The sequence below is a fragment of the Cebus imitator genome, unplaced genomic scaffold, assembly GCF_001604975.1.
Source record: "Cebus imitator isolate Cc_AM_T3 unplaced genomic scaffold, Cebus_imitator-1.0 Scaffold81, whole genome shotgun sequence".
Lineage (NCBI taxonomy): Eukaryota > Metazoa > Chordata > Mammalia > Primates > Cebidae > Cebus > Cebus imitator.
The window spans coordinates 3,916,398-3,927,040 of NW_016107396.1; positions in this window are offsets into that span (position 1 = coordinate 3,916,398).

The window sequence follows — 10,643 nt, forward strand, 5'->3', positions numbered from 1 at the left end:
TCAATAATTCATTAGTCTTGTTTGTGTCTCATCTTCCTCCACTATGAAATAAGGGAATTGGATTAGATGGTATCTACAAATTTATCAGCCTTTATCTCTATGATTTTGTACACCAAATGGTTAATTGTGGCTGACACCAAGAAGTAGACATCTCTGAGAAAGTCACTGTACTATATACTTTCATGACAGCTCTTGTTTACTTTTTTAATAATATGTATTACTTTTTAAAACAGAAATATCAATATTGATTTTTTATTCCATTATGTTATGGTAAATGACATAAAATTATGTTGCCTTTGGTGCATACCATGGTAAATATCTACTAAGTGTCCTCTAGAAATAATCTTCTGTCCACTCATTTTAAACAATGGGCGCAGTAATCTCTACTCCTCCTTTTACGCTTAGAGAGATCAGTTTCATTGGTCCTTTTAGTGAATAAATACCTCATTCTTTTCACTCTTTTCCTTTGTTTTCCAACTTCACTTTATATACTCTCACGAGTGACTTGACTGGGCCCCTCACACTATCTGACCAAACTCAGCATGACTTGAACCTCTAAAAAGAAAATGCTTGCTTTTCCCTTTTGATCATTTTAAGGGTATGTCGATCTCTGAATATCGCTTTCTTGTTCTAGGAAGAATAAGTCTGGTCACAACTGCCAGGTCATTATCAAATTTCTCTTGCTTTTGTGATAAGCGTTTGGGATTTCAACTAACTGAGGGAGGGCTCCCTGAAACTGTCGCTGGAGCTAGATTCCCTGAATTATCTTCATCTGGCCCACATCTCAGTGCATCAGTGGAGCTAAGGCCTAACAGCTAGATTATAATGTTGCCTTTGTGTAACATGAAAAAGTTTCCTATTTGTCTGTCAAATGTAAATACTAGGTCTGGCGTCTACAAGGTAGCTTTGAGGAAAGAATGCTTGTGGAGGTGGTCTAGTTTGAGTTTTGAAGAAGCAGGGATTTTTGCTGTTTTTTAAATCTGTAATTTAAACCATTTCTTTACAAAGAACTGTTCTTTGAACCCCCAAAATTAATTAGGCAACTTTCCTTCTATTGGTTTCCATCTTGATAAACTATGGCATAAACCTATTTGCCCAGACATGCGCTTTTGAATAATCATCCAGGATTTGGGTAAATAAACCCACAGGGTATCCTGGCTCCAGTTTCCACCCAGTCTTGGAAATAGAACAACTTCATCTCATCTGGATGGCTAGGTGTGATGTGTCAACCAACAGAGGGATTAGGGCACTCAGGAAAGTGACCCTTCCATTCTTATTCACCCCCTTAACCCCCAGTGCCCTTACAATAGCAGATGCTATGGCGGCCACGGTACTCCTAGACACCTACCACGGTACTCCTAGACACCTACCACCAGCGCCTTCCTACGCTTTACAGTTGATTTCACCTTCCACCATCTCACAGGTACACTACTGGCAATCACTTTCCTCCCCAACCAATGAGAATGAGGCTGTTCTCCCACGCAAGAGTTATTTTATTCACTGTGATCATTTGCAAATCACCATAAATTTGATAGCTGAAAACAACAGGAATGTGTTCCCTCACTGCTCTGAAGGCCCAAAGTCTGAAATTAAGATGCCAGCAGGACTACAGTCTCTCCAAAGGATCTAGAGGAGTATCCGTTCTTGCTTCTTTCACCTTTGGGTGACTCCAAGTGTTTTTTGTTTTGTCTTATTCTGTCTCCATGCCACCCTGTCTCCATGGTCACATTGCCCCCTCCTCTTCTGTTTGTCTCCTCTACGTGTCGGTGTGGAATCTCCCTCAGCCTCTATTTTATGAGGACATTTATGATGGTATTAAAGGCTCACCTGGGTCATCCAAGGTAGTATCCATCCATTTCAGAATCCTTAACTTTGTCACATCTGCAAAGACCTTTTTTCAAAGCAAATAGCATTTACAAATTCCGACAATTTGGTCTTGATATTTTGGGGCAGCCATTATTCACCTTATGATGGTCAGCCATAGAAGATCTAGGCCATAAAAATTGCACTTCTTTGAAACCCCTTGAAAGAACAATTTGCAATTTCCTTTGTTAAAGGGCTGATATCAGTTATCTACATGTCCATTGACAACATATCACACTAAACTATTCTCTTAATTTTCCTTATTAACCCTGAATATCAGTCCCAAGATGGGGTACATGTTCCATTATTTATCCCTGTCCCTGAATGATTTCCCTGCTTCCTTCATATGTCCTGTCTCCTGTCTATTGTCTGAAAAACAGTATTTATTCTTTTGATTGGTAAATATATTATATTAACGACTACCTTTATCACCCCTAGTATTCTTTCCTTCATCAAATACTTGAGTATCTCTAATGCTCCAAGGTCTCTGAGGGCAACCAACTTTTAATCCCAAAGTCCTATACCCTTAATTTACCCAGGAGTACTAGGAACTTTCATGAAAACACTGTTGTAACCCATCTTGTCAGTAGCTGGGTTACATTAGGTTTCATTTAGTCCTCAGTATAAACAGGCTTATTGGTAGAGAGGTGTAGCCAAGCACCTGAGAGTTGAAGATGGCTAGATATGCCCCATGGTCATCCCAAAATTTTATGTACTTTTAGGGATACTTGGTACATCGCTTGAAGTTTTACAAGCTTCAGTAAAACACAAAGCCAGACAGTGTGGCAGTGAGCAACTAACAGTGGAATGGAATGGTTTAACACCTCAACTTGAGAATGGCTTTATAAAAGGGTGAATGCCAAAAGCAGTAGTCAACTGTTGGGGGTGTATTACTAACAGGTAGGAAACAAAATGCTCTGAAGCCCAGGAGAAAATTGCTCTAGCCTGGAGATCCAAAAACTAGCACAAAGAAATATCCACATGAGCAGGGGTCCCACTGATAAGGTAGTTGTGCAGGGAGCCGTGTGAAGGGAATCTGCCTGTACAGAAGCCAGGAATTATTTTCAGCCAGAAAATGTTTAAGCTTATTTTTCAAATTACATAATTTGATTAATGTTAAGTCTTTGTAAAAAATTGGAAAGTACACAAATAAATTTTTTAAACTAAAATTATTCATAATTTCTATTACCCAGATAGAACCACAATTGATATTTTGCTGTATCTCCTCTAAGTCTTTTTATAAAAGTTCCTATGTTTATTGTTTATTATATTTTGAAGTATTTTATACATACCATTTTGCATCCTACTTTTTCTCCTAACATTGCACAGAGATCATCTTCTCATTTTATTAAGTATTCACTGCAAACATGATTTCAATGACTGTATAATATTCTTTATGTAACTTTACATAAGCATTCTCACTGTTGTACATTTGTTTGAGGCTTTATGCTATGTAAATAATGCTGAGGAAAACGTTTTAGTGCATAATTCTTTATATGGGTCATTAATTATTACTATAAGTTCCTAGATGTAGAAATACTAGGTCAAGAGCATTAATACTTTTAAGACTCCTGACACATAGTAAAGAATTCAGTTATTAAAATATATATAAATAAATTAATACAGTTCCTGGCAAATATAAAGTACTAAATTAATGCTAGCTAATTCTTAATAATAATTTCCCATTCAAAAGGATTATACCAATTGGTATTTCCGTTGCCATATCCTTTTAATGACAATCTTATTAGAAACACTTCTCTGAATCCCTTTTGAAGTTTAGGGATGGGTGTCAAATTCTCACCAACCACAAATACCAACTATCCACCCCCAGGTTCTGTACTGGTTTCAGATATGGCACTTGCTAAATTTCAATTTCTCTGGAGTGAACATTCAGAAATGTTCCAGTGCATTAGCAACTTCTCTCAACCCAATTCATTAGAGCCATGCTATACGTAGTTTACATTTTTTAAAATAATGAGGATAAGGCAGAAGAACTGACATTCCGAAATAAACAGACGGCACAACATCTACCTTAAAATGCAAATGGTTCTACGTGGTCTGGTACCCTCTAAGCATACCAAAGGAATAACTTTTTTATTTTATCTAAGCCTTGTCCACTGAGGAATTATCAAGGTTAATTTTCTATTTCATAAAGGCCTTAGCATATTGTTACTGTGAACATTTGCTTCTCTCTCTCATATTTTGAAAGGCACTTTTGATTTAACACACGGACTTGTGTTATAGTTGCCTTGCACTTGAACATAAGGATGATTTATAAGGGTTTCTTACAAGTGTGTGCAGTGCAATCCAAAAGGGCTGACCTTTGGTCACTCTTAAAATTGGGAAGAAATTAGCTCATTAAAAGGCAATATCATATCCCTTATTCAGCTGTCATGAAGTTCAACTTGAAATATATTTCAAGCCTAAACTTATATTCTATCGAAGCATGATTTTGATATCACATTTCATACTATTCCAACAGTACTTCAATATGTTTTGAATTCTATTACATCTCATCCTAATGTTTCTTATAATAGCAAGGATTCAGTTATACTGGGAGAAAAATCGTGTCCTCTTATTTAAAGTTTCATCATGAATTTCTCTCATTTTATCACTAGGTCTACATGTGGCCATTAGCCAAGTCTCTCAATACCACTATTACAAATGAGTTCTACTGCACAACATCATTAGCTATACACATTACATAAATTAGGACATCCATTTCAGTTTGAAGGTCAGGAGTAGGGTTTCTGCCCAAAGGCCTATAACTTTCTACAGCATGATCCATGTGTTTAGCATTAAATCCACATTTCAGATTGTGAACAACTAAAATACTGTAAATGCATATTCAAGATTTAATAAGTAAACACAAATATTAACCTATGATCTTAACACACATATTCTGTAAACTCTGTTTAGGTGAGAGACACATCTTATTTTTCATTGTAAGTGCTTCAAACAATGTATGCAGCAGAGATTATTTTTGTAAAAGAAGAAAATAAGGGCAGGAAGTTAGGAAAGGAAGGAAGGGAGGGAGGGAGGGAGGAATAGTTTAAGGAGGGAAAGAGAAAGCAAGGAAGTGAGGGAGGAAGATCAGGGGAACATACCACACGCAAAACCTTACTTGAATCTTCCACTCATCTGCTTTTGGGCAGCCTGCCCTGAAACTTTTGTGCCAAGATTATTTGTGCTGATTCACGACCACTGTCATACCAGAGGCTGACCTAGTCACTTGGATTTATTTTCTTTTATTGATGATTTTGGCTCAGTAATGCAATCTTACTAGTTGGGCCTGCGATCTATAGACCCAATGACTACACCTACTCTGCTGTTTAAAGGGATTCCTTTCTTTTTTTATAGGTTCTTTATATGCAATTGATTTGGTTTGGAATCTTCTAACCTATGTGTTGGTTAAATTTGCCATTTAAACAGGAAGAGCCAAAATTCCTTGTACTGAATATTAACCTCCTAACAATTTCAGCTAGCTCAGCTATTCCAAAATAATCTATACTTACACCTCTCTAGATCTATAAATTTTTAACTGCCTGAAGGTAATTATAAATATCTTTATAGCTTTGCAGTAGCAACTAGCAGGACTCAAAAATATCCGTATGTGTAATTTGGGAAGGACTTTTACAACTGTACAATCAGTAATTAGAGTGAAGGTAGTCTAATGTAAAGAACAGCCAAAGGCAAGCTCTTCTCTCTTTCTCTCTCTGTCTCTCTCCTCTCTCTCTCTCTCTGTCTCTCCTTCTCTCTCTCTCTCTCTCTGTCTCTCTCCTCTCTCTCTCTCTCTGTCTCTCCTTCTCTCTCTCTCTCTCTCTCTCTCTCTGTGTGTGTGTGTGTGTGTGTGTGTGTGTGTGTGTGTGTGTGTCTTTGACTCTTTCTCCCACTCTTTCTTTCTCTCCTTGGCCTCCACCCCCCACACAAGAGTGTTTGGGTGTTTTTCTTTAGGTCTCAGTAGTCTATCCTTGATCACAGAGGAAAGAATATAACTTTATGTTTCAAATCTGAGCTCTAATATTTATAGTTGTATAACATTGGAATATATATTTTTAAATAATGATATATTGCTTTTTTAAAGTATAAAACTGAGATATACTTATGTCAGAAAATTATAGTAAATAAACAAAATAAGTCATCTGTAACTCATTACCATGATATAAGTACTAAAGCAACTTTTACCAGGTTTCTCTGTTTTAATGTGATTTTCTGATTTTATGTGGTTCTGTGAGTCTTGTGTTGTATGTCTTTAGCTTATTTTTTAAAAAAATAGTTGTGTGTGTGTGTGAGTATACACACATATACATACATATAAATGGTTGTATGTACTATTTTTTAAATTTGGCAATATCTAGTATGCGTTTTATGATATCAAATAATAATGTACTAATTTTTCATTGCTTTTTTTGCATTGTAACACATGAATGTACTACAATTTACTCAATCCATTAGCTTTGAGTCATTTAGGTTATTTCCAACTTAGTTACTTAATTCTTGATACTTTATTTCTTCAACCGTATAAAAATGTACAAAAATTTTGCAACCTCAAAGGATAGTCGTGAGATTAAAGTCTCTGACACAGTGGTTGGTATGTAATAGGCACTGAATAAGAATTAGTTCTCTTTTTCTTTTCCAAAGTGAGATTTCATTGTCTCCCATATTTCTCCAAAGAGAAATTAACCAAAACTAAAATAGGAGATGAGTAAATACTGTACGAATTGAATAGGACTGCAAATTTGGATAAATAAACAAATAAGAAGAAGTTGCCTTCTTATACTATTACCAGGAACTACAAGCAAATTTTAAATAGCTTATTAAACAGAATCAATCTGAATCTGAAATTTTTATATTAGTATGTTTAGAGAAAAACAAAGTTAGATCATTTCTGAACAGCGAAATTTACTTAATAATATACAACTTATTTTTAGAAACTAATTAGAAATTATAAAAATAGAATCATTAGAAAATTTTTAAGTAAAAAATCAGTCTTTCGGCCAGAGCCATCCTCTTTCAGTAATTCACCAAAAAGATGAACACAAAGGGAAAGAGAATAGGCACTGATACATGTTCTCTAGGCTTTTTAGAAAACAGGGAGTTGTTCATTTGCCCATGTACATGCAAGCCTACAAGAAAGGTGATACTATAGATATAAAGGGAATGGGTAGTGTTCAAAATGGAATGCCCCACAAGTGTTACCATGGCAAAGCTGAAAGAGTCTATAACGTTACCCAGCTTGCTGTTGGTATTGATGTAAACAAGTTAAAGTCAAGATTCTTGCCGAGGGAATTAATGTGCATATTGAGCATATTAAGCTCTCTAAGTGCCAAGAAGCCTTCTAAAACACATAAAGGAAAATGGTCAGAAAAAGAAGGGAGCCAAAGGGAAAGGTTTCTGGGTTCAACCGAAGCACCAGCCCGCTCCACCGAGAGAAACATGCTTTGTGAGAACCAATGGAAAGAAGCCCGAGCTGTTAGGAGTTGTCCCCTGTGCATTCATAGCATAGTAGGTGTAAAAGCAGCAAAAGATCTCTGGACTGTAAAAATGTTTCTTTTCATTAAGTGGAAGTGTGGTGTTCCCTCCTCTAAAGAAATACTTAAAGCAAATTTTAATTGTGTCCCAATTTATTGTGTAATGTCTTTACTATTCACAACTAATGTTTTTCTTGCGGAAAGATGTGGTTTATTGTGCAACAAATTACTCAGTTGGTTAGAAAACAGCCAGGTATTATTTATGAAATATTTGTGCTGGCTTGAGGATAGTCCCTCTAAATCATTATGGAAGAAATAAAATGATTTACACAAAAAGTAGAACTATTTTAAAATTAAATTTATTTTACTTATTTAAATTTTAAAATTTGTTAAAAACATCATTTTCACACATATCTAAGTTTTTAAATGTGTAATTTACCTTCTTCCTAATGTATTCTGAAGCTTCCATTCCGTTTTTATTTTTCATTTCCTAAAAGCTATGATACAGGCCATCCCAAAATATCCCACTTCCCTGTATCCTTAAGAGCAGTTAATATCAGAGGACTTGAGGGCCACAGTACTGCTTTCAAGAATTTCATCCCCTTTGATCTTGCAATTCCCTGGAAATAAATATGTATGCCCTTCAATTTTAAAGTAATCAATTAAAGAATTTTAACTTGACTCTGAAGTTTTACTTGTGGATATTGGAAGTTAGAGCTAATCAGTAATCTAATAGATAAAAAAACCCAAGTTTGAATGTCATGGGCTTCACTTTCTTATGGAAATCATTGCTGAAGCAGAAGTGTCCCTGACAAAACTTCAAGACCACTTGGCAGAGAAACGACCATCAAATCAAGTAAAGGGCAAGAGCTACCTGATGATGATCACATAAACTTGGGTACCCTGAAAAGCAACCAGCTGTATGTTCTTCTCTGCCATTCCCCTACCCACCTTGCCCTTTAATCCCCCAAAAATTACCTAAGAAGGATCTTACTAAAGATTATGCCAGGGATGTGAGTCATTGAGAGGCAGGACTGGGAGAGGGCCAAGAGCCATCTGAAACGCCACACAGGGATGGAGTTCAAAGTGAGAAGTTAAATTGCTTTCAGAGGTTGGAAGTATACAAAAGCTAAAGATTAAGAAAAACGAAATCATAGATTTAAAGTGCAAAGATAAGATGACCTTGAAATTGTAACAACTTTGATCTCCACAAGTAATCTTCTAAACATGTCTTGCTCTGTCCAGCAGGAACATAATCATTCTAGGATCCAATAGTAGGAGGCAAGTGAGTGAAGAGAAGAAATAGGATAAACAAGCTATTGTGACAAAAGTGAAAACAGTTGACAAAAAAGAACTAGTTTGTATTTGGGTTGGCATAATGCCTCCATGTTTAAGCTCATTAGTATGCTGCTGATAAAAATGTTTTTGGCCAAAATGTCTTTTATCTTTCAAAATCCTTTTATGTTTGCCTGCTTTTCTTCTCCATAATTTAATTCCACTAAAAATAAAGTTGAACATAAGTTACGTAACTGTTTCTCTCTCTTGTGCATGCTCTATATCAATCTATGTATTTGTCTATCATCTATCTATCTATTATTGATCGAATGAGATAGAGAATACAAACCGTAAGAAGAAACTCTACCTTCAAGGACGATACAAATAGTGTGGCAAATGAACAAATTAAACAAATAAATGTCACAAAGTGAAGAGTAAGATAGTTTGTGAGGTCAGAGGAAGGAGAGAGTATATTTGGTTGAAAAGACTCAGAAAAGGCTTCAGGAAGGAGGTGACATTTCAGAAAGAATCTGAAAATGAGTTCGAATTTTGTCAGGGAGAGCGAGCTGGAGGGAGGGTTATTTGCTAACTAATATGCAGTTAGTGAATATTTTTGTACAAGAGGGGTAGGACTTCAGAAGGATGTCACTCTCTGAAGCCAGGGTTTGACGGCCAGGAGCTAAGGAATTGCCTCAATGTCTCTGGTGGAAAATTGATTCATTCCAAGGAGAGAATTTGATACACTTTCTAATCCTATTTCATTTGTTTTCAGCAACCCTCACGCATATAAAATGGGAAACAAATTTTATGGAATAGTTAACTATTCCTATCACGTTTCAAAAGATCACAGAAATATGAACAATCACCCACTCCTTATGATAATGTTTGGTTAGCCTTTGCTTAATAATCTTTCTAGAGAAGTATGCTGCTTTTCCAAGCATCTTTTGTATGGTTCTTCTAAAAATTCTCACATTTAGCGAGATGGAAATTATGGTATAGATAAAAATATCAGGACTTGAACATTTTCCACAGCACAGTTTAATCTCATATTTCCCTGAGTCATGTCCAGAATCAAATTTCCAAATCGTGTGTGTCCATGTTCATGTACTCATTTGGATATATGTAGTGATTTTCTTTTTACTTTTCCTTTTTTATTTTTCTTTTTTTACACAGTATCTCTCTCTGTCACCTAGGCTGGAGTGCAGGGGCACAGTCACCACTCACTGCAGCCTTGACCTCCCAGGCTCAAGCTATCCTGGGAGATGCTTGTGTGTCTCAGCCTCCCGAGAAGGTAGGACCAGAGGCACCTACTGCCACGCCCAGCTAATTTTTGTATTTTTTGTAGAGTTGTGGTCTCACCATATTCCCCAGGCTGGCCTGGAACTCCTGGGCTCAAGTAATCCACCTGCCTCAGCCTCCCAAATGGCTGGGATTCCAGGCATAAGCCACCACATCCAGCCTTACAGTGATTTTCAAAGGTGTCTTAAATGAGATACACAACGCTAGATTATCGAAATATTTATGTAAAAATTCTAATTGGTTTCCAGATTGAGATATTTTTAAATCAATAAGCAAAGAAATTACTATTTCCAGACAGGTGCCATGGGGGATTTCTGGAACATTTCTATGCACATAACTTTCTAGAGCATCTAGCATGCCCTCTGATTCTAAATCTGGATTAGATTAGAGGACATCTGAAATATACTGAGATATATAGACATTGTTCTGTGGATGTTCTAAGGCAGATGGCTCCAACCAGCTCTGCTAAACTTATTGAGAGAATGGAAATCATCAGTCCTGCCTCTGTCCCTTGGGTGTTGTTGATCAAAGATATAAGAAAAAAATCTACTTGGCCGGGCACGGTGGATGATGCCTGTAATCCTAGCACTTTGGGGAGGCGAAGACTGGTGGATCACCCAAGGTCAGGAGTTTAAAACCAGCCTGGCCAACCTGGTGAAACCCCATCTCTACTAAAAAATACAAAAATTAGCTGGGCATCACGGCGGGTGCCTGTAATCCAAACTACTTGGGAGG